We start from the raw sequence: 23,166 nt of genomic DNA on the forward strand, positions 1-23,166 counted from the left end.
TCCCTTTCTCTCTTTATCTCTCTCTCTCTCTCTCTCTGTAACCATTCTGAAGTTTACCCGACCTGCTTTCTGACTAGTCAAACACCACTCGCAGTGTCTTTAACATAAACCAAGCAACTGCTGACTCCAGAAGAGACAGTAATTGCCCATCAACATGATAAAATGTTTTGACGCAGAATTTGGAAAGATCACTGAATGCAGTCTGCAACTGTCTGAGTCATCAACCTATGGGAACCATAAATGATTGACACTCTTTTGGAATTCTTAAACTATTTACCTTAGTAACTTACTTCTGTGTGTGTGTGTTTGTGTTTTGTGTGTGTGTGTTGTGTGTGTGGGTGTGTTTGTGTCGTGTGTGTGTGTGTTTGTGTTGTGTGTGTTTGTGTTTTGTGTGTTTTGTGTGTGTGTGTGTGTGTGTTTGTGTTGTGTGTTGTGTGTGTGTTTGTGTTGTGTGTGTGTTTGTGTTGTGTGTGTTTGTGTGTGTTTGTGCTATGTGTGTTTGTGTTTGTGTTGTGTGTGTTTGTGTTGTGTGTGTTTGTGTTATGTGTGTTTATGTTGTGTGTGTTATGTGTTGTTTGTGTTGTGTGTGTGTGTGTGTGTGTTGTGTGTTTGTGTGTGTTTGTGTTATGTGTGTGTGTTTGTGTTGTGTGTGTGTGTTTGTGTTGTGTGTGTGTTTGTGTTGTGTGTTTGTGTGTGTGTTTGTGTTATGTGTGTTTGTGTTGTGTGTGTGTGTTTGTGTGTGTGTTTGTGTGTGTGTTTGTGTTGTGTGCGCGTTTGTGTTATGTGTTGTTTGTGTTGTGTGTTTGTGTGTGTGTTTGTGTGTGTGTTTGTGTTATGTGTGTTTGTGTTGTGTGTTTGTGTATGTGTTTGTGTTATGTGTGTTTGTGTTTGTGTTGTGTGTGTTGTGTGTGTGTGTGTGTGTTTGTGTTATGTGTGTTTGTGTTTGTGTTGTGTGTGTTGTGTGTGTGTGTGTGTGTGTTTGTGTTATGTGTGTTTGTGTTGTGTGTGTTGTGTGTGTGTGTGGCTTGAATTTTTCAGTCGGATTGAGGGGGTGGGCCTGATGTGCCAGTGCATAAAATGATGTGCAATTACGTTGGGCATGCGCCCTGATGTCATCGCACTCTCTCATAATGTTTCGTTCAGTGGGACCACGCCGGAGTTGGCTGCGCGTCCGCTGATATTTAAATGACTTATTAAGGCCGCTAAGGAAGTAATTAAAAGCAAAATACTGCAGATGCTGGAAATCTGAAACAAAAACAAAATTTGCTGGAAAAACTCAGCAGGTCTGACAGCATCTGTGGAGAGAAAGACAGAGTTAACGTTTTGAGTCTGTATGACTCTTCTTTAGAACTAAAGAAAAGTAGAAATGTGGTGACATGTATACTGTTTAAGGGGAGATGGGACAGGCGAAGCTGGATAGAAGGCCAGCGATAGGTGGAGGCAAAGGAGAGACATCGAATTTTTTTATATATCAAAATGTATTTACAAAAAAAATACTTAAAGCCATTTGGTAGTACAGAACTTGAGTATTGCTGAAAAAAGACATGATGTTGAAACTTTTTGTCTTTTACTCATCTGGACAATTCGCAAGAATACCAATTTTAAAGAAAACAACAATTAATACTGCATGAGAAGAGAGTGCTGATTGGTTGGCAAGTGAACTCCGATTGGTGGAGGTGATGTCATAGAGAATGCACCAGGGAACAGTTAACTGCTAAGCTTTTGTTTAAATTCAAACCAGACAGGGCTTGACGCTGATTCATCAAGGCATTGTCATGGAGAATGAGCCAATGAATAGCTGTCCTCCAAACTTTTGTTTGTTTGAAAAAGGTGCAATGCGTGGACTTGCTCCTTCTGTCTGCAAAGGACAGGGCCCTATTTGTCAATATAGGTAGCTTCTAGCATGTGTAAGTGAGCCACACTGTGAGCCCGGCTGACAATCTTAAATTGGTTGTCAGTGTACTTCTTAGAACAATCAGGATTGTTTAGCAAGTGCTGTCCAATCACAGAATCATATCTAATGTTGGATGCTATGGGTGGAATCATCCTAGATTTGCACTAAGTGTGGTAATGATTGGAAAAAAGGCCAGCTTTTCATGTCGTATCATCTGCTTCCCATCTCATTAACTATGCAGCCACAGGAAGCATGTCGTCTCACTGGTGGGTGGCTTCTGAATTGTCCACCTTGCCATTAGCACACTGTTCCTCACACCGGTTCCATATCTAAACTGCAGCAGTGCACACAGTTCTCAATGCTTTCAGCCCAGGACTGTTCCAGTGAAGACTTAGCCCTGAAAACTAGGAAGAATTCAGTGATCTTTCACTAGAATGCCTTTTTGAAACCCACTGTGATGTCCTCCACCCCTGTTTTGGCTGCAGGAGGTCCAGCAATCTCAACATTCCAGCTTGGGAGGCGCTGGCAGATGTGATCAATGCCAATGAAGAGATTGGCCACCCAGTGCATAAAGAGGATGAATGATCTCATCCGTGCTGCCAGGGTAAGGCAACCACTTCATCACTCTAAACTCACACACTCATAAGCCCACCACACATTCACTGGCATCTCACTCAGTGCCAGCTCACTGGGACATCACCACTCCCTCTCCCACAAACACCCTCACATCTCCATCTGGCCTCATCTCCTCTGGAGACTGCCTTCTCAGGCCGCACAATCTTGAGGCCACGTGCACAGATCAAAATGTGCTCCCACACACACCCTGGGGTAACCCCCTTCCTCAGTACAGCTGTCACCCTGCAGCCTCTTCCCTTGCCTGAGGCCATTTCTCCCCATTCCCCAAACAAGCCCTAGTCCTGCAGCCTCACCCATCTTACGGCTGGTATGGTGGGTAGAGACCTGCCCATGAGTCCCCCTGAAAGTGATGTGGTGTTGCCTGTGAAGCCTGGCGTTGATGACCGTGAGAGCTGCCCAAAGCAAGGTAGGCAAACAAACCTCGAGGTCCTGAGCGAAGTGCATCTCGCCAGGTGCATGTCGCTTATGTACAGTTATGAAACATGTTGGCGGGCATTCATGCCATTGTGCCCGAATGGTCCAATGTGGGGGGATGATTCTGACAGGTAGGAATTATAATTATATGCAGGTATATTAAAATTACGTTCTCAAAATCCGGCGGCGGGAATTGTGACCAGCCATTGATGGGCAGAACGGACAATTGCAAACTGGTTTCACGATGTGAAACCAATTTTTGGCCTTCCTGCCATATTGTCTGCTTATGCCCGCTATGACAACTGATGCCAATGGGGACGGAAAACTCCGGCCTATGTTTTTTGTTTAGCAAGCATGTGCTGGTTAGCTATAGCCAGTACCTTGCCTGCTGTCGAAGGGATGTACTATTTGATACGATCTGCCAGTCATTGGGATATATGGCCTAGATACCTGGCATCACACTGGCACTGAAATTCATATACCACATTACTCATTTGTATCATAGCCAGAATGCCTTTGTGGCTTGATGGCACAATCCTGTTAGTGGAGAGTACCACTTGTGTTGCTACTACGTAGTAACAGCATGAAACAGCTAGCTTCACCTGTTGCTCACAGTTCGGAGACACCTTACCCTTCAAGGGTAATCTGAGCTAGACTGGGCACTTTTCAGGACTGAATGTGGTAGCCTTGAGTTTGTGTGATATACAGTGAGCAATGATCTGATCAGCGTAGCCATTATCCTGCAGGATGGATTTGATGCGCCCTATTTCGGTATTAAGCTTGCATGGTGAGCAAATGGCTCGGGTCCTATTTACAAGGTTGCTGATAAGGCCAATCTTACAGCATGTGGAACTGCAGGAATCCCAACATATATATTGATGAGTGAAAGTAGATTTGTGGTAGACGGTAGTAGAGAATCCATTGGCAGGTTTATCAACTAGGATATCGAGGAAAGGGAGCTCATTTGATTGCTCCACTTCAAAGGTGAATTTGAGCACAGGATGGAGCCCATTAAAGTCTTTCAGGAAATTCTTTCATGCAGCCATGAATTTCAAATATAGCAAATGTATCATCTACCTATTAGAAATATGCAAGGGGTAGGAGATTTAGATGAGGTGTCATTCCATTAGAGATGCTTTTTTAATGGAAACCGACATAGATGTTTGCGAGAGCTGGGCCTAGAGGGGATCCCATCTATTTGGGAATACATGGTGTTGTTAAAACTGAACTCAACTGCATGAGTTGCTGAGTTCACGAGTTCAATTAATATTTCCGATATGTAGATGAGATATTTGCTATATTTGAATCCACAGCTGCATGTAAGAATTTCCTTACCCCCGGTTTCGCACTGTCACTATGCAGTAGCAACATGAATGGTATTCTCCACGAACCAGGCTAAAAAGACATTCTGCCTATCATACAAATGAATAATGTGGCGTATGAATTTCAGTGCTGGTATGATGCCAGGTGTGTCGGCTGTATGTCCCTTGACCGGTGGATCGTATCAAACAGCACATCTCTTCGGCTGTTTGTAACAGGCAAAGGAAGAGAACGACAACAACTATTTCTAGCTGGGATGATACGTAGGTGAAGTAGGTCTTCATTAGTAGCGTGAAACCAGCTTGTTGTGAATCGGCAGTGTGTTTTGCTTTTCTTTTGTCGGCTGTGGCTCAATTGGTAGCACTCTTGCCTCTAAGTTAGAAGGTTGCGGGTTTAAGTCTGAGGAGGAACTCAAGCACAAAAATCTAGGCTGGCACTCCAGTGCAATAGTAAGAGAATGCTACACTTTTGGAGGTGTCGTCTTTTGGATGAGGCATTAAACCAAGGTGTCATCCGTGCTCCCAGGTGGATGGCACAATTTTAAAGAATAGCAGGGAGTTAGCCTTCAAAGGTACTTAATTGGGACATTCTGTCAATGTGAAAGGTGCTATGTAATTGCAAGTCTTTCTTTTTAATTTAATGACACAGAAAGCAGTCTTCCAAAGTGGAATAATGGAGATTCTAAGTTTAGATAGATAATTTGATTGCCTGTCTAATCTTCTGGAAGCTAGATAATACCCAATTACCTGCAGGCTGTCCTACCGTGTTTTAATTTAGTTCAGTTTGTTTTAAAGGCTATGCTTCACACAAATTGTGGCACCCCTGTTACCTTCTCCTTTGTTTCACACTGTTTTCTGCTCCTGAATTTTAAATGCAACAGCTTGGATTTTTATGGAACTACTAAATAATTTCTAATTATTACGAAAACAACCTTTAATGAACGCCTTGCTGACATAATTAGCCGGTTTTATCTGTGTTAATTGTGCCACTGTTGTTCCAACCATGAAACAGCTATCGACTGCTGTTTGTCTCCCTCTCCACTCTCATCTATTAGCTAATGAGGATATCATCCAGTTAATTATTAATTTTGCTCTAATATATTTAAACTTTTCTTGCTCATTCCCCGTACAATGTAGATTATTTGACATCTTTTTTAAATCACATTTTTTCTCTTCTTGGTTCTCCCTTTATACATTTTACCAGGGTTACTATGCATGTATGCGAATGCACGGAGTATAGTAAGTAAGATTGGGGAGTTACAGGTACAGATTGCCATGTGGAAATATGATGTTGTGGCAATTACAGAGGCCTGGCTGAAGGATATTCCCGGGTACAAGGTGTTCAGAAGAGATAGGAAAAGAGGAGGGCTGGTGGTATTGGTTAAGGAGAGCATTGCAGTTCTAGAGAAAGAGGATGTCTCAGAGGGTTCAAGGACATAATTGATTTGGCTAGAGCCAAGAGCTAAGGAGCAAAAAGGGTGTAATTACATTGTTCGGTGTAGGCTATAGACCACCAGATAGTGGGAAGGATGTAGAGGAACAAATCCACAGAGAAATTACAGAGAGATGCAGGCATTATAGAGTAGTTACAATGGGGGACTTCAATTACCCGAATATAGGCTGGGACAGTGGTGGTGTAAAGGGTGGAGAGGGGCAAAAGTTCCTCCATTGCGTTCAGAAGAATTTTCCACAGCAATATGTGCCCAATCCAACAAGAAAAGATGCACTGTTGGACCTGGTTCTTGGAAATGTGGCGGGCCAAGTAGATCAAACGCCCAGTGGGGGAACATTTAGGAGACAGTGATCATTGTATTATATGTTTTAGGATGATGATAGAAAAGGATGATAGGCAATGCAGAGTAAAAGTAATTAACTGTACAAGAGCTGACTTCGATGGGGCAACAATGGAACTGGTCCAGATAGACTGGAATGAAAGATTGGCAGGAAAATCTGTATCTGAACAATAGGCTACATTTAAAAAAGAATTGGTTCAGGCACAGTCAAGTTATATTCAATTGAAAGGGAAAGGTAGGGCAAACAAATCCAGAGCTCCCTGGATGAAAAAGGAGATTGAATTTAAGATAAAGAAGAAAAAGTGTGCTAATGACAGGTGTCAGGTAGAAAATACAATTGAGAACCAAGAGGAATACAGAAGGTTCAGAGTGGAGGTGAAAAAGCATATTAGAGAAGCAAAGAGGGATAATGAGAAAAGTCTGGCAGCCAACATAAAGGGGAATGCCAAAGTCTTCTTTAGGTATATAAATAATAAAAGGTAAAAAAATGGTAAAAGAAGGAGTAGGGCTGATTAGGGGCCTAAAAGAGAATTTACACATGGACGAAGGGGCCATGGCTGAGGTACTTAATGAATACTTTGCATCTGTCTTTACCATGGAGGTAGATGCTACTCAGGCCATGGTGACAGACGAGGAAACTCTATCTCTAGAAGGGTTCAAAAGGAGGAAGTGTTGAATAGACTGTCGGTATTTAAAATTGACAAGGCACCGGGACTGGATGAGATGCATCCAAAGATATTGAAGGAAGTGAGAGTAGAAATTGCATGAGTACTGGCCATAATCTTTCATTCTTCCCTAGACTCAGGGGTGGTGCCAAATAACTGGAAAATTGCAAATATTACACCCTTGTTCAAAAAAGCTTGTAAGGATAAGCCCAGCAATTACAGCCAGTTAGTTTAACTTCAGTGTTGGGCAAGATTCTAGAAACAACTATTTGGGATAGAATTAGTAGTCACATGGAAAAATATGGGTTGATAAGGAAGAGCCGGCATGGATTTCTAAAGGAGAAATCATGTTTCACTAACTTGCTGGAGTTTTTTGAAGAGGTAAGAGAAAAGGTCAATGAGAATAATGCTGTTGATGTGGTGTACATGGACTTTCAAAAGGCGTTTGATACAGTGCCATAAAACAGACTTGTGAGAAAAGTTATTGCTCATGGAATAAAAGGGACAGTAGCAAAGTGGATACAAAATTGGCTAAAAAATAGGAATCCGGGAGTAATGGTCAATGGGTATTTTTCGGGTTGGAGGAAGGTTTGTCATGGAGTTCCCCAGAGTTTGTATTGGGACCCTTGTTTTTCCTGATATATATTAATGATCCAGATCTTGGTGTGCAAGGGACAGTTTCAAAATTTAAGGATGATATGAAGCTTGGGAGTATTATGACCTGCAAGGAGGATGGTGTGGAACTTCAAGAGGACATAGACAAGTTGGTGGAGTGGGCAGATAGGTGGCAGATTAAGTTCAATGGGAAGAAGTATGAGGTGGTGCATTTTGGTAGGAAGAACATGGACAGACAATATAAAAAAAGGGGTGAAATTTTGAAGGGGGTGTCGGAATAGAAAGACTTGGGTGTATATGTGCATAGATCATTGAAGGTGGCAGGACAGGTGGAGAGAACAGTTAATAAAGCATTTAGTATCTTGGATTTTATTAATTGCGGCATAGAGTACAGGAGCATGGAGGTTATGCTGAATTTATATAAGACACTGGTTAGACCTTAGTTGGAATGTTGTGTACAGTTCTGGGCACCATATTATGGGAAGTTTGTGAACACATTGGAGAGGGCACAGAAAAGGTTTACAAGAATGGTTCCAGGGATGAGAAACTTCAGCTATGAGGATAGATTGGAGAGGTTGGGACTGTTCTCCTTGGAGAGAAGAAGGCTGAGAGGAGATTTGATAGAGATGTTCAAAATCATGAGGGGGCTGTTCAGAGTAGATAGGGAGAAGCTCTTCCCACTTGTAGAAAGATCACGGACGAGAGGGCACAGATTTAAAGTGATTTGCAAAAGAAGCAAATGTGACGTGAGGAAAATGTTTTTCACACAATGAGTAGTTCGGGACTGGAATGCACTGTCTGGAAGTGTGGTCGAGGCAGGTTCAATCAAGGCATTCAAGTAGGCATTAATTGATTATTTGAATAGAAACAATGTGCAAGGGCATGGGGAAAAGGCAGGAAAATAGCACTAGGTCATAATGCTCATTTGGAGAGCCGATGTAGACATGATGTGCTGAATGGCCTCCATCTGTGCCATTAATATTCTGTGATTCTGTGATTTTATGATTTGATTCTTCTCCAGCTTTTTTCTTTCTGATTCAAAAGCAAAATACTGTGGATGACGGAAATCTGAAATAAAAGCAGAAAATGTTGATAATCTGAATGTTAATTTTGTTTCTTGCTTTACAGATGTTGTCAGATCTGTAGAGTATTTCCAGCATTTTCTGTTTCTATTTGTTCTTTCCAATTGCTGCTGAAAGTGCTAGGTTTATGGGTTTGTGCAGAACCTTTTTACTGCTTCACCCAAATGATATTCTTGATGTGTAAGTTTAAGCAGTGAGTGTCAGAGTTTTGTGAAAGAGCAGACCGTTAGTAACTCTTTCGAGTACAAACCTGTTTCCATCTGTTTATTCAGATGAAGTTACATTGTTTCATAGATGCCATTGTGAGATTTGAACTCTTGATCTTGGGGTTACAAACCCAGTACCATAACCACTTGGCTATTTAGGCCAAGCCTGCAGTGCGTGTCAGGGTGCTGTTTCACACTGAGGGGCCTAATCATGTGCACACTTGCACAGTGCCAGAGTTGCTCGATGAATCACAATCAGAACATTACCAGGTTTTCCCTTTGACGAGCTTGACAATAAGCACAATTGCAACAATATGAATGCTGTCTTGGTTGGGATTCACAAACTCAGTAATGATCAGGAATTGAAACAAGGATCTGCACTGAGTGTTGCACTACATTGTGGATTTCCTCTGAGTCATCAGAAGCCACATGCTGCTGATTTCTATCACCATATATCTTATTTTAGTCGAGAATTTGCAGCAGCTATTCTGCATTGATTGTGCATGTTTAGCCTTATGTGATCAATGGGATAATGTTCTTTGTGTTTCTGTAGGTGTGAACTTAAGATCCAGTTCTACTGCATTCATTAGCAGTAAGCACAGTTAGGCTGTATACATATATTTTCAAAATGCTGCCTAGGCCTCAGTTGTAGTCATATGTCTGAGTACCACATATTAGGAAGGATGTCAAGCTCTGGGTGCAGAGGGGATTTACTAGCATTGTACCAGAGATGAGAGACTTCAGTTATGTGGAAAGACTGAGAAGATGGGATTGTTCTCGTTAGAGCAGAGAAGTTAATTTCAGGCAATGGGCCATTGCACTCACCAGCCTGCCTCCACCTCAACTGCAGATATCAGTGTTGCACCATGTCGTAGTGATCATAACTGTAAGAGAATGGGGACATAGGTGCAAGATGGTGGCACAGGTGTTCAAGCATCACTTAGCAGTCTATGCTAGTGTGTGATCAAATAGCTTTAGTCTAAGCTAGTGTGTGATTAAATAGCTTTGTTCACTTTATTCAGGTATGGTGGATGGTTTTGTTGTTGGGATCTGGTTAGCAGTATGATTGCAAGTGGCAAGTCTGTATTGGTGAAGGGGGAGTATTGATATCTCTGTGTTTTGGGTGGCAAGGATGGAATGGCTTGTCGGAGTACACTGGTGAGTTGATGTCAGATGGAGATGCAGAGGTCTAAAAACTCATGGCTTGTGCAGGTCATCATGCCTGCTAGAACCTGTTGAGAATGAGGCACTCATGGACCTCCCTCACATGTCTCTCCATCGCCCTGGCTCAGGTAGCATTTAATCACTACAAGTTGTGGTTTAATGAACAATTCATTGCATGCAAAACCATTAAAATTACCTTTCAGGCATGAGCCATTGCTGTCCTGCTGCCACCCTGCCTCTGGGAAAATTTGGTGCTTCCCTCCTGACATCTTATGCTTGAAGTTGCACTTCCCGTGTGATTCAATGCCCCTGCCTGCCTCTTTCCCCTCTCTTTCGGCCAGCATTAAGTTCCACTCACACAGTGAAATTGGGAGCCTACTTTTAATTTAATAGTTGCTATCTGTGTTTCTCAGAGCTCAGAAAACCCAGCAGTAAAAGGAAGGCAGGAGTGCTGCCTCAGGAAGGTAAGTTCCTTTTACAGCAATTCTTATGAGTCAGGAGGAACAGGAATAATTGCACCTCAAGAAGGGCTTCAACCTTCTCTCTGCTCGGTTTTCCTTTGCTCCCTTGCACCATCTCCACAAATATCAGGGACTAAAATTCTAGCCATACACAATAAGCCTGCATACATGAGGTACATATCACAATCTTGAATATGTATGCCACCAGAAAGGGCTTGGCAATGACCTGAGGAAAACTTAAGATTAATAGATCTGTTATTGTGTTGCATGGCAAAGTCCAAATCTGAGAAAAAAATCATATCATTATGATTCAGTTGGAGTCATACCTAGCACAAAGGAAGATGGTTGTGGTTGTTGGAGGTCAACCATCTCAGTTCCAGGACATCACTGCAGGAGTTCCTCAGGATAGTGTCCTAGACCCAACCATCTTCAGCTGCTTCATCAATGATCTTCCATCCATCATAAGGTCAGAAGTGGGGATGTTTGCTGATGATTACACACCATTCAGCACCATTTGCGACTCCTCAGATACTGAAGCAGTCCATGTCCAAATGCAATAAGACCTGGACAATATCCAGGCTTGGACTGACAGCTGGAAAGTAACATTTGTGCCACACAAGTGTCAGGCAGAGATTATCCCCAACGAGAGAGAATCTAACAATCGCCCCTTGATAATCAATGGCTTTACCATTACTGAATCCCCCACTATCAACATCCTGAGGATCACCATGGACCAGAAACTGAACTGGAACAGCCATATAAATACTGTGTCTACAAGAGCAGGTCAGAGGCTAGGAATCCTGCAGCGAGTAACTCACCTCCTGACTCCCCAAAGCCTGTCCACAATTTACAAGGCACAAGTTAGGAGTGTGATGGAATACTCTCCATTTGCCTGGGCGAGTGCAGCTCCAACTACATTCAAGAAGCTTGACACCATCCAGGACAAAGCAGTCTGCTTGATTGGCACCCCATCCACAAACATTCACTCCCTCTACCACCAACAAGATGCACTGCAGCAACTCACCAAGGCTCCTTAGACAGCTCCTTCCAAACACACAACCCATAGCATCTAGAAGGACAAGGGCAGCAGATAGATGGGAACACCACCACCTGGAAGTTCCCCTCCAAGCCACTCTCCATCCTGACTTGGAACTATATTGCCGTTCTTTCACTGTTGCTGGGTCAAAATCCTGGAACTCCCTCCCTAACAGTACTGTGGGTGTTCCTATACCACAAGGATTGCTGCGGTTCAAGAAGGCAACTCACCACCACCTTCTCAAGGGCAATTAGGGATGGGCAATAAATGTTGGCCTAGCCAGCGATGTCCTCATCCTGTGAATGAATAAAAAAAAAATTCTACAAACTCTTTAACTAAGGGTAATTGAAATTGTCCTAGAAATTTTTCAGTATTTTGAAAATTGAACAATGGGACAGTGGAAGGTGTTTAACAAATGAAGAAGATAAATTTGACAAAAGAATTGATGGGGATTGGAATAGAGAAATGATTTTACACAGATGAAATGAGTGGAAACATCACCAGTTTTGTGTCAGTGCTGGATTAAGTAATTAATATTCAAGTGTTCTGCATTCAACCTTCTAAACAGAATTGTTAAGAGAAAGTGCAGGCTTTTGGTTATCAAAGAGCTACGTTTCCAGTTAATTTTTTTCAAGTAACTGACTTTTAGTTGGACTATGATAAAATACAAAAAGATAAAACTCAGGTGAAAATTAGAAAAACAAATTAATGTTTTGAGGAACAAAACATTACAGTAACTTTTCAGTTAAAAATATCAGTAAACCCGTTCTTGCACAGTTCCATTTGTGCTATAAAGCTTTGTCCTGAGAAGCCAAAGCTGTGCTGGTAACTAATGAGGTATGGAAAAAGCTCAAAGGTAAAAGAGGGCTTTAGTTCAACTCTTGGCTCTGAATAAGTAGGCAGATGACAGCAGGAGATAATTTGTTAACTCTTCCCACAGGAAGTATTAAAATTAGATTGCTGGCCCTGGCCCTACTATTAAATGAAAGAAATAAGAAATTGCTGTGTCATCAATTTAATTCTCCAAATCTGACAAATGGGGCACTGATCTTCTTCAGTCCACAGGATAGGTCAGTAATGCTACTGCTGTTGCCATGGCTTATTATAATGAGAAGGTCTAGTGAAGGAGAGAATTAATTGCATGAATATATACCATGAATGATTCTTTTGACCAAATAATAAAATAATTAGATGTCAGTGAACAGGAGTGGTGTTAATAGGATTCTGTGCTTTCAAGGTACATTTGATCCAATATCGATTTGTTCCCTGTATATTTTTACTTAAGGCAATGAAAGGACAAAGGGAACATTTTATTTGTAAAGGGTTGTTTCCTCTAACACATTTTTTCTGTTCTTTAAAAGGCTATAAAATGGCAGCAAATGCTCCATACAAGCTGATAAATATTTTGCACTACATAAGGTACCATTCAAATCTTTATTATAGCAAGGACATAAAAATGTAAGCATCTTGAACCAAATTGTGAAAATACTAGTAACTTTATGAATTCCTGTTAAAATTATAAAGAGTTTGAGGAACTTATCAAGTGAAAACACCAGGTAGATTTATTTTCAATCGTTTAATGTTAGCAAAAAAATGTTACCTAGACCAAGTGCAATTAATCCTATCCTAATTCCCCTAACATGCATATGTAACAAGCAATTTCCTGCAAGTTACAATTCAGCAATAGTATTTGCGCATTGAAGATCAGCTCACAAGCTAATTTGGGTGTTAATCTAATTTGGGTTGGCAAAATGTAATCGGTGGTAATCAGGATTTTTTTTCTCTGCCAGTATTGATGCGCATTTCAATCTGAGCTGTACAGAAAAATATAAAGCCACTGACAGGTTGTAGCAGTAGCAATATAGCAACAGAAGTGAGAGAAACTTTAGATCAGGCCAGTCTGACATGCTGCATTAACAAGATGACTGGTACACTTTGTGCATCTATGGGATGTCCGTACTATCAGCAAAGATAAAATCAGATGGAAGTAACAGTTACCTATTGATTTTTTTAAAGGGCACCACTTTTGGTAGCACCACTATCTCAATAATCTAATAAAAATTGGTTTTGAGTAACAGTAAATAACTTAATAGTTTGGAACAATGAAACACTGTGGCACAATAATTGGAGTACCATTACACAAAGTATGTGGAATTGCTTGTTTCTTATACAGATTAGCTTTGAGCTTTACTAGTACAGCTGTAGCTCAATTAATCAGCCTTGTTTTTGAAGATTTGAGCTGGCTGTACAGACTTCACTAATCTGCATCATGACACCTGTTTACCCCATCCAATTTTACCCTCTATTGAAGTTAATGGACCATAAAATCAGGCAATGGCATCTGATCCAAACCCACCTACTTTCCATGAGGGAAGTGTTGGATCTTAGTCACCAGTTTGTTTGATCCTGTTCACACTCTTGTTGTAAGGGGTACAATAGAGTTGAATAACAGACATTTCATAGGTAGAAACTCTGTGGGTAGAAGTTTACAGCCCTGTTTCGCTGGCGCGGGGCTGTAAAATGCGGCAAGACATTCTAAACACCATTGACTTCAGCGAGAACATAAAATCCCACTGCCGTAAAATTCTGCCGTGTGTTTATTTACAAAGGTGTTCAGCAGCAACTGAACATGTGCTAATACTTCATAGATAAAAACAAAAAACTGCGTATGTTGGAAATCCAAAACAAAAACAGAGTTACCTGGAAAAACTCAGCAGGTCTGGCAGCATCGGCGGAGAAGAAAAGAGTTGACGTTTCGAGTCCTCATGACCCTTTGACAGAACTAGATGAATCCCAGGAAGAGTTGAAATATACGCTGGTTTAAGGTGGTGGGGGGTGGGGGGGTTGGGTGGGGAGGGAGAGGTGGAGGGGGGTGGTGTGGTTGTAGGCAAAAGCAGTGATAGAAGCAGGTCATCAAAAGATGTCACAGACGGCAGAACAAAAGAACACATAGGTGTCGAAGTTGGTGATATTATCTAAACGAATGTGCTAATTAAGAATGGATGGTAGGGCACTCAAGGTATAGCTCTAGTGGGGGTGGGGGGAGCATAAAAGATTTAAAAATATTTAAAAATAATGGAAATAGGAGGGAAAAAGAGAAGTCCATATAATTTATTGGAAAAAAACAAAAGGAAGGGGGAAGAAACAGAGGGGGTGGTGGGGGGAGGTGGGGATGGAGGAGGGAGGTCAAGACCTAAAGTTGTTGAATTCAATATTCAGTCCGGAAGGCTGTAAAGTGCCTAGTCGGAAGATGAGGTGTTGTTCCTCCAGTTTGCGTTGGGCTTCACTGGAACAATGCAGCAAGCCAAGGACAGACATGTGGGCAAGAGAGCAGGGTGGAGTGTTAAAATGGCAAGCAACAGGGAGGTTTGGGTCATTCTTGCGGACAGACCGCAGGTGTTCTGCAAAGCGGTCGCCCAGTTTATGTTTGGTCTCTTCAATGTAGAGGAGACCGCATTGGGAGCCACGAATGCAGTAGACTAAGTTGGGGGAAATGCAAGTGAAATGCTGCTTCACTTGAAAGGAGTTTTTGGGCCCTTGGACGGTGAGGAGAGAGGAAGTGAAGGGGCAGGTGTTACATCTTTTGCGTGGGCATGGGGTGGTGCCATAGGTGGGGGTTGGGGAGTAGGGGGTGATGGAGGAGTGGACCAGGGTGTCCCAAAGGGAACGATCCCTACGGAATGCTGACAGAGGGGGTGAAGGGAAGATGTGTTTGGTAGTGGCATCATGCTGGAGTTGGCGGAAATGGCGGAGGATGATCCTTTGAATGCGGAGGCTGGTGGGGTGATAAGTGAGGACAAGGGGGACCCTAACATGTTTTTGGGAGGGAGGAGAAGGTGTGAGGGCGGATGCGCGGGAGATGGGCTGGACACGGTTGAGGGCCCTGTCAACGACCGTGGGTGGAAAACCTCGGTTAAGGAAAAAGGAGGACATGTCAGAGGAACTGTTTTTGAAGGTAGCATCATCGGAACAGATGCTCCCAATGCGGTCTCCTCTACATTGGAGAGACCAAATGTAAACTGGGCGACTGCTTTGCAGAACACCTGCGGTCTGTCCGCAAGAATGACCCAAACCTCCCTGTCGCTTGCCATTTTAACACTCCACCCTGCTCTCTTGCCCACATGTCTGTCCTTGGCTTGCTGCATTGTTCCAGTGAAGCCCAACACAAACTGGAGGAACAACACCTCATCTTCCGACTAGGCACTTTACAGCCTTCTGGACTGAATATTGAATTCAACAACTTTAGGTCTTGACCTCCCTCCTCCATCCCCACCCCACCCCACCCCCCCCCAACCCTCTGTTTCTTCCCCCTTCCTTTTGTTTTTTTCCAATAAATTATATAGATTTCTCTTTTTCCCTCCTATTTCCATTATTTTTAAATATTTTTAAATCTTTTATGCTCCCCCCACCCCCACTAGAGCTATACCTTGAATGCCCTACCATCCATTCTTAATTAGCACATTCATTTAGATAATATCACCAACTTCGACACCCATGTGTTCTTTTGTTCTGCCGTCTGTGACATCTTTTGATGACCTGCTTCTATCACTGCTTTTGCCTACAACCACACCACCCCCCTCCACTTCTCTTCCCCCACCCAACACCCCCACCCCCCACCACCTTAAACCAGCGTATATTTCAACCCTTCCTGGGATTCACCTAGTTCTGTCGAAGGGTCAGGAGGACTAGAAACATCAACTCTTTTCTTCTCCGCCGATGCTGCCAGACCTGCTGAGTTTTTCCAGGTAATTCTGTTTTTGCTAATACTTCAGATCTATCTCCACACTGCTGCTACTAACTGCTGACTACAGACTACTGACTACTCAGGTAGCCCGTGCTACTCTGCTATTGGATACTAAGATCATGTGACCTTCCATTATAACATTCTTCTTAAAGGTATATTATACTTCAGATTACCACATCCCTAACCCTTTTCTCAGAAATACAGTTTATTACAATCTTCTCAAAATAGCAAAATATTTCCACTCATAAGTAATTTACAAGTTCAGTCTTTCTAGGGGTTTCCTTATGCGTGTAGAGCGTCTCAGCTCTACAACTTCAGATGCCTTGTCAGGCACCTCCTTTTCCAGAGTTGTCTGAACATCAGGTGCTTCAGTGGGCTCCTGCAGATCTGTATCCTCAACTCTTGAAGGAACAACAGATGTGTCTGTACTGGGTTGAGTTCTCTCAACAGGAAACGCTGACCCAGTCACGAACACTGGTGGAATCATTTCTTGGTGCATAGTTTCTCTCTTCCTTAGACAATCCCAAATATCTCCGTATGACTTGGCCTTCCACCACCACGTGGTAAGATAGAGGTCCAGTCACTACACTTATTTCATCTGGTAACCTTCTCCAAAGTTCTTCATGTACACCATTTCTCCCAGGGTAAATTTCCTCTTGCGGCTATGCCAGTCGTGTCTAGTTTTCTTCCCTGACTCTTTCCCATCTTTCCCCTAAATTTGGCATTATTAAGCTCAATGTCACACTGAGACAACATTTCATCAATAATTCCGTAGGTGTGACACCTGTTGTTGTGTGGGGGTGGTCCTATTATTGAAAAGAAAGCCTGCTAGCTTGGTTATTAAGGAACCTCTGGTTAATTTCTTCATGCCAGCCTTGAATGTTTGACCTGCCCTTACAGCCAGTCCGTTTGAGGAGGGTTGGTACGGTGAAGTTTTTACATGAGTGATACCATTGAGGCTGATAAACCGTTGAAACTCAGCACTAGTAAATGCTCTGCCATTATCAGAAATGACTACTTCTGGTGGTCCGTAAACAGCAAAACTTTGATGTAACTTCTCAATTGTAGCAGAAGACATTGGTGATTTCAACATATATGCCCATCCATTTTGAATGAGCATCAACAATGAGCAGAAACATTGTTCCCATGGAAGATCCTACGTAGTCAATGTGTAACCACACCATGGTCTTCCTGGCCATTCCCAAGGGTGTAATGGAGCTGTTGAAGATAACTTTTGCAGTTGCTGACATTGTACACAATTCTTTAGTAGACTCTCTATTTCACCATTCATCTCAGACCACCATAGGTAGCTGCATGTTATGGTCTTCATTTGGGATATTCCTGGATATGTGCTGTGTAGTTCAATTAGCAATGGCTCGCTACCCTTTGAAGGTACTATCACTCATGCTCCCCACAATAAGATACTGGCTGATTATTTAATGCCTTCTGTTGAAGTACAGTTTCATTTTGTGAGATATAGGCTCTTGTAACCAACAATGAAGTACTTGTTCTCGTACTTGTGATAGGGCTGAATCCCTAGTTGTCCAATCTCTTATCTGTCAAGCACATACTGGTGATGAATCTAAGAAATGTAACAACAAAATAAGAACTGAGACTTCCACATCCTTTTCTTGTAAAGGCAAGTAAGTAAGTGCATCGGCATTTGCAATTTGACTACCAGGCCTATGTATGAAATTATATTGGTATGCTGCCTGGATTAAAGCCCATCATTGTAATCTTGCCAAGGCTATGGGTGGTATAGCCCTGTCTTCACTGAAGAATCCCAGCAGTGGCTTGTGGCCTGAAGCAATAGTATATGGTGGCTGTGTACATACTGGTGCAATTTCTTAACACCAAAGATGATTGACAGGCTTTCTTTTTCTATCTGTGAATAACCCTTTTCTGCTTTGGTCAGCATTCTTGATATGTAACCAATAGGCCGTTCCGTGCCATAGTCCATCCAATGGGAGAGCACTGCTCCCACTCCGTAGGGGGATGCATCACAAGTCAACACTAATTCTTTCCTCTGGCCATAATGTACTAATAGGTTGGACAAGTGCAACCATTGTTTGATCTTCTTTCTGAGGTGTCTCCCAAGACCAACGTTGGTTCTTTTTGAGTAGTTAATGTGGGGGTGCTAGTTCTGTTGAAAAGTTTGGTAAGAACCATCCATAATAATTGATCATTCCTAGGAATGATTTGAGTTCTGAAGTGTTTTTTGGCACAAATGCCTGTCTTATGGCTCGCACTTTCTCCTCAACTGGGTGGAGGCCCAGAGAATCTACTCGGTGACCCAAATAGATTACCTCCCTCACTTGGAATGGCGCTTTTTAAAAAAAATGCACCCCAGCCTGCAAGAAACATTTTAAGACTTCTTCTAAGTTTGCCATGTGCTCTTTTTCAGTGAACACTGTCACCAAAACATCATCTAAATAGGCTACAACCTGGGGCAGTTCCTGCAGTAAACTTTCCATTGTTCTCTGGAAGATGGCACAAGCTGAGGATACACCAAAAAGCAATCGAGTACACTGGTACACCCTTTGGGGGCAGTAATTGTGACAAATTCCCGGGAGGCATTATCTGACTCTAATTGTCGGCAAGCATGACTCATATCAAACTTGGTGTGAGTGGTTCCACCTGCCAGTTTGGCATACAGGTCTTTGATTTTTGGTATGGGGTGTCTGTCTAGCTTAGCTACTTTATTAACCATTAATTTGTATTCTCCACAAATTCGGACACTCTGGTTGGACTTAGGTGCAGGGACCATTGGTGCTGCCCATTCTCAGAACTGCACAGGTTGTATAACGCCCAGTTTTTCTAGCCTTTCCAATTTGGTGTCGACCTTTTCTCTCAATGCATAAGGTACAGGTCTAGCCTTCATGAATTGGGAGGGGGGGTGGGGGGTTGGTGAAGGGTGGTGGCCTCTGGATGTGCATGAATTTTTGCCTGCAGCCCCTGGAACTTCCCAAGTTTGTCCTTGAAGACCGTGGCATACTTTTGTAGTAGCTCCAGTAATCCACTTGCTCTCAATCGGAAAATTTCAGCCCATTCCAACTTGATCTCTTTTAGGCAATTTTTCCCTCGGAGTCTTGGCCCCTCGCCTGCTACTACCAATAAGGGTAGCTTTACCTATTGGCTCCATGATTAACAGTTGCACTACTTATGCTTTTGACTTGGATGTCTCCATCCGTGTCTGTTTTTAATTGGGCAGTTGTTTCTTCCAAGTTTAATTGATGATACCCATTACCCAGATATTTGAAGGTATGTTCCCCAATTACTGCAGTGGAAGCTCCTGTGTCCACTTCCATTCGAACAGGTTTACTATTCACTTTCACTATTACATAGATTTGTTCTGTTCTTCCAACCTTCAAGTTATACAATGAACAAATATCTGAATCTGTTGTTTCAAGCTCTTCTACATTGTAGATCTCACTGTTGTTTTTCTTTTGTTTAAAAGCCTGCTTGACTTTCCTTACACTGGCTCATTATGTGACTATTTTATGACAATAAAAATATTCTATTTTGTTAAAGTGCATATTGTTAAAGGATTGTTTGTTTCCACCTCTATTGATATAACTCCTTGTTTTCACTGCTGAGTCATTTTTTTTCTCATTTTCCAGATAGCAGGAGCTGTTTCCTGCCTCTCAGTAGAGCATTGCATTTTTGTGCCCTTTTTGGCTGGGGCTTCCCGTCCAATGTGAAGAATGGCACAATTTTTCATGCCCTGTATGGCTTTCAAATCTCTTACTGCACTTTCCATTGCCAGTGCAATCTCTAGCACCTTCTTAAAATCCAAATTTGTTTCCGATAACAATCCCTTCTGAATCGGGCCCTCACTCACATAGCACACTAAATGATCTCTAATCATATCATTTAAGGATGTACTAAACTCACAATGCTCTGTTAATTGCTTCAAGCTTGCCACATAGCTTGCACCTGTTTTCCCCGGGGCTCTAATTCTTGAATTAAACTTGAACCTTTACATCGTTACTGAGGTTGGTAACAGCCCTTCACCAGGTCCACTAATTCATCAAATTTCTCAAGTCTGTGTCACTGGGTATGTCAAACTTTGAGTCAAGCCATAAGTCTTATTCCCACCTGTACTTAAGAGGATCGCCCACCTCTTCCCTTTCCCCAAAATCTCATTTGCTTGGAAAAAGAACGAGACACGTTCAATATAATGGGACCAATCTCCTGTTGCTGGATTGAAAGGATCAATCCTTCTGATTCAACATGCTGTGGGGGAGTTATTTTGGCGATTTGAATGGAACTTCTACTTAAAATTGCTGTGCGAGGTACAGTGCTGATTTCATTTCTTTTGCTTGCTTCTGTTTAACTTGTTTAATCCTCATTGCCAGTTTGTTGGATCCTCGTCACGAGTTTGTTGGATCCTGTTCACACTCTTGTTGTAATGGGTGGCTGATTTGGTACTAATGATAGAGTTGAGCAACAGGCACTTCATAGGTAGATTCCCTGTTTATTTACAAAGGTACTCAGCAGCAACGAAATGTGTGTCAACACTTCAGACACTATTGCTGCCACTAACTACTGGCTACAGGCTACTAACTACAGAGGTAGCTTGCGCTATTTTGCCACTGGAACTAAGATCATGTGAGCTTCCATTATAACATTCTTCTTAAAGGTACATCACACATCAGATTACCACAGGAAATTAAGTTAAAATGGGTTAACATGTTATATTTCAGTCCTACCAGCTCAGATCTGTTTAATTTACTATTATATTTGTTATAACTTACCCCTTGTATAAAACAGAAAAATGACAATTATTGTTAATGTGATTTAAGAAGTGGCTTTAAAAATACCAGGAGTTTAAAATAACCTCTGAACTAAATCAAAGTTGCCATGTGAAAGCCAGTCTTCAGAAAGAGCAACAATAGTTTGCATACATCACTTACCTTTAGCAGTTTGCAAACAGCTGGCTTTCAAGTGACCCCACAAAATCTGGTACAAGTCAGCAGCAAGTAGGTAGACAGTGAGATGGTGATGGTCATTGTTGAGATCTGTCTGAACTATATTTAATTATATTAATCTTCCATTAACTAGAGGATACAGTTTTAAGGTAATTGCCCCAGTGGCAAGACGAGGAGCCATTTTTTCCACGTAGTGCATTGCTAAGTTCTGAAATGTACCGTCTAAAAGGGTGGTAGATGTAAAGTCAATAAAAACTTTCAAAAAGGAATTGGATATATATTTGAAGAGGAAAAAAATGGAGGACTATTGTGAAAGAGCAGCTGAAGGGGACTAATTAGCTCTTTCAAAGAGCTGGTACAGGTTTGACGGGCAAGATTCTAACTTACTCAAAACTCAATCAGTTACAGAGTTAAATTCAGGACAAATGGGTAAATGGCCTCTTCCTATGCAGTATTATTCTATGGTTCTACCTGTATTAACACAAAGGCAAAAGGGAAGGGTGAGGTGGGGGAAAAATGGGGGAATGCATCATTGTGTTGGCACTCCAATGCACTGCACCACTTTAACACCCTCATGGGGGATGACTTAATTCACAATTTCCCTATATTTGCACTTGATTCACCAACAATGCTGCTGAAATATTATAAATGAGTTATAAGATTTAATTTCACAGTTGTCTTAATTTGACCATTTAATGTGGTTTTGTTTAGTGTTTTACTGCATGACCTGCAATGACCTAGAGAAGGAAACAGTGCAATAGTGACCACAGATGGATTATCTGTGGAATTCGTTGAGTTTTATTCATGACCTGCGCCAAGATACAGCTGCAGTAATGCTCAGCGCATTAATATTCATTCAATTAACTGATATAATGATCCTTGGGATTATTGCCGAAATTGCTTGTAACGTATCCAGGTTATAGTATTCAACAGTGAACTATTTCCAACTTACAATAAGATTGGTGTTTGATTGCTCTTAGCTCCAACAAATGTTATCAATGCTACTATTCTGAATGTTCTCCTTTCTCTAACCTGCAAATATTTCATCTGCTTTGTTCACGGTCCTCTTTGTATCCTATGCATTGAATTTTAATTACTCAGACCTATTGCTTCCAGATATCTCAAGGTTTTTTTGAACTCCTTACTTCCCTCAGCCTTTACTTTTTCTTAAAATCACCTCAATTTTTAAATTCAAGCTTGACATTGCCTATTTTCCCCCTTGGGTGTGCAGTTTAATAATAAAAAAAAGAAGCGACTAAACTGGTGAGAAAGATTGGTAGAGATTGTAAACTGACTTTTGCATGTCGTTACTGCCATGCTGAGCACTGTTACATCTTCATGTTGAGGAAAGTGCCATTAAAGGTTTTTCATGGGAAATAGTGCAGAATTTATGGATGGATTTTTATGGCCCCGTCGCAGCAGGTGATGAGCCCATTGACTACGGTGGGACTGTAAAATCCCCCGGCATAAAATTCTGCAGCGTGTGTGGGGGTTGGGGGTGGGGGGGGGAGGGGGGTTTTTTTGCTGGTAGTTGGGGGGGGGGGTGGGGGGGCGGGGGTTGCAAGGTCTGGAAAAGTGAGCCCAAATCTTAATCAGAACTTACATCAGCTATATAAAGGCTGGTCAAAACTTTGAGGTTAACAGTTACAACTAGCTTAAATTTTGTTTGTAAGTAATCCAGCTAGCACACTGTTTGGTAACAATACCATCTATTGATAACTCAGAGTTGCTTAATTAAAATTACTGGATAATTTGACTTTTTCAGCACTATAGCCTTACATCAAGTTTTATTGCTTAATTTGAATTGCTATATAATTTGTATTTTATAAACACTAGTAGACACATTTCATAATAAATATATAAAATGCTGGAAATACTCAACAGGTCAGATGATCTGTAGAGAGTTGACATTTCAGGTCAATAACCTTTCATCAAGATGTTCATGTTATATCTGCTGGCTTGTGGAGCACTATGGTTAATTCAGATTTACATTTTATAGAAATGTCATTACATAATCAGAATAATTTAATACCAATATTTTAGTGTGCCACAATACAATTTTTGTGTCCAATACATTGTAAGTAATCACTTAGTTTGAAAAAATATATATAAATGAATCAATTACAGACATAAGCTGGGTTTGAGGGTGGGAGGGCTTGTTAAATCCTTTGGGTGGCCTGTCCTCTGCCTACCCACTCACCTCTGC

This window comes from Carcharodon carcharias, chromosome 5, assembly GCF_017639515.1.
Source record: "Carcharodon carcharias isolate sCarCar2 chromosome 5, sCarCar2.pri, whole genome shotgun sequence".
Taxonomy (NCBI): Eukaryota; Metazoa; Chordata; class Chondrichthyes; order Lamniformes; family Lamnidae; genus Carcharodon; species Carcharodon carcharias.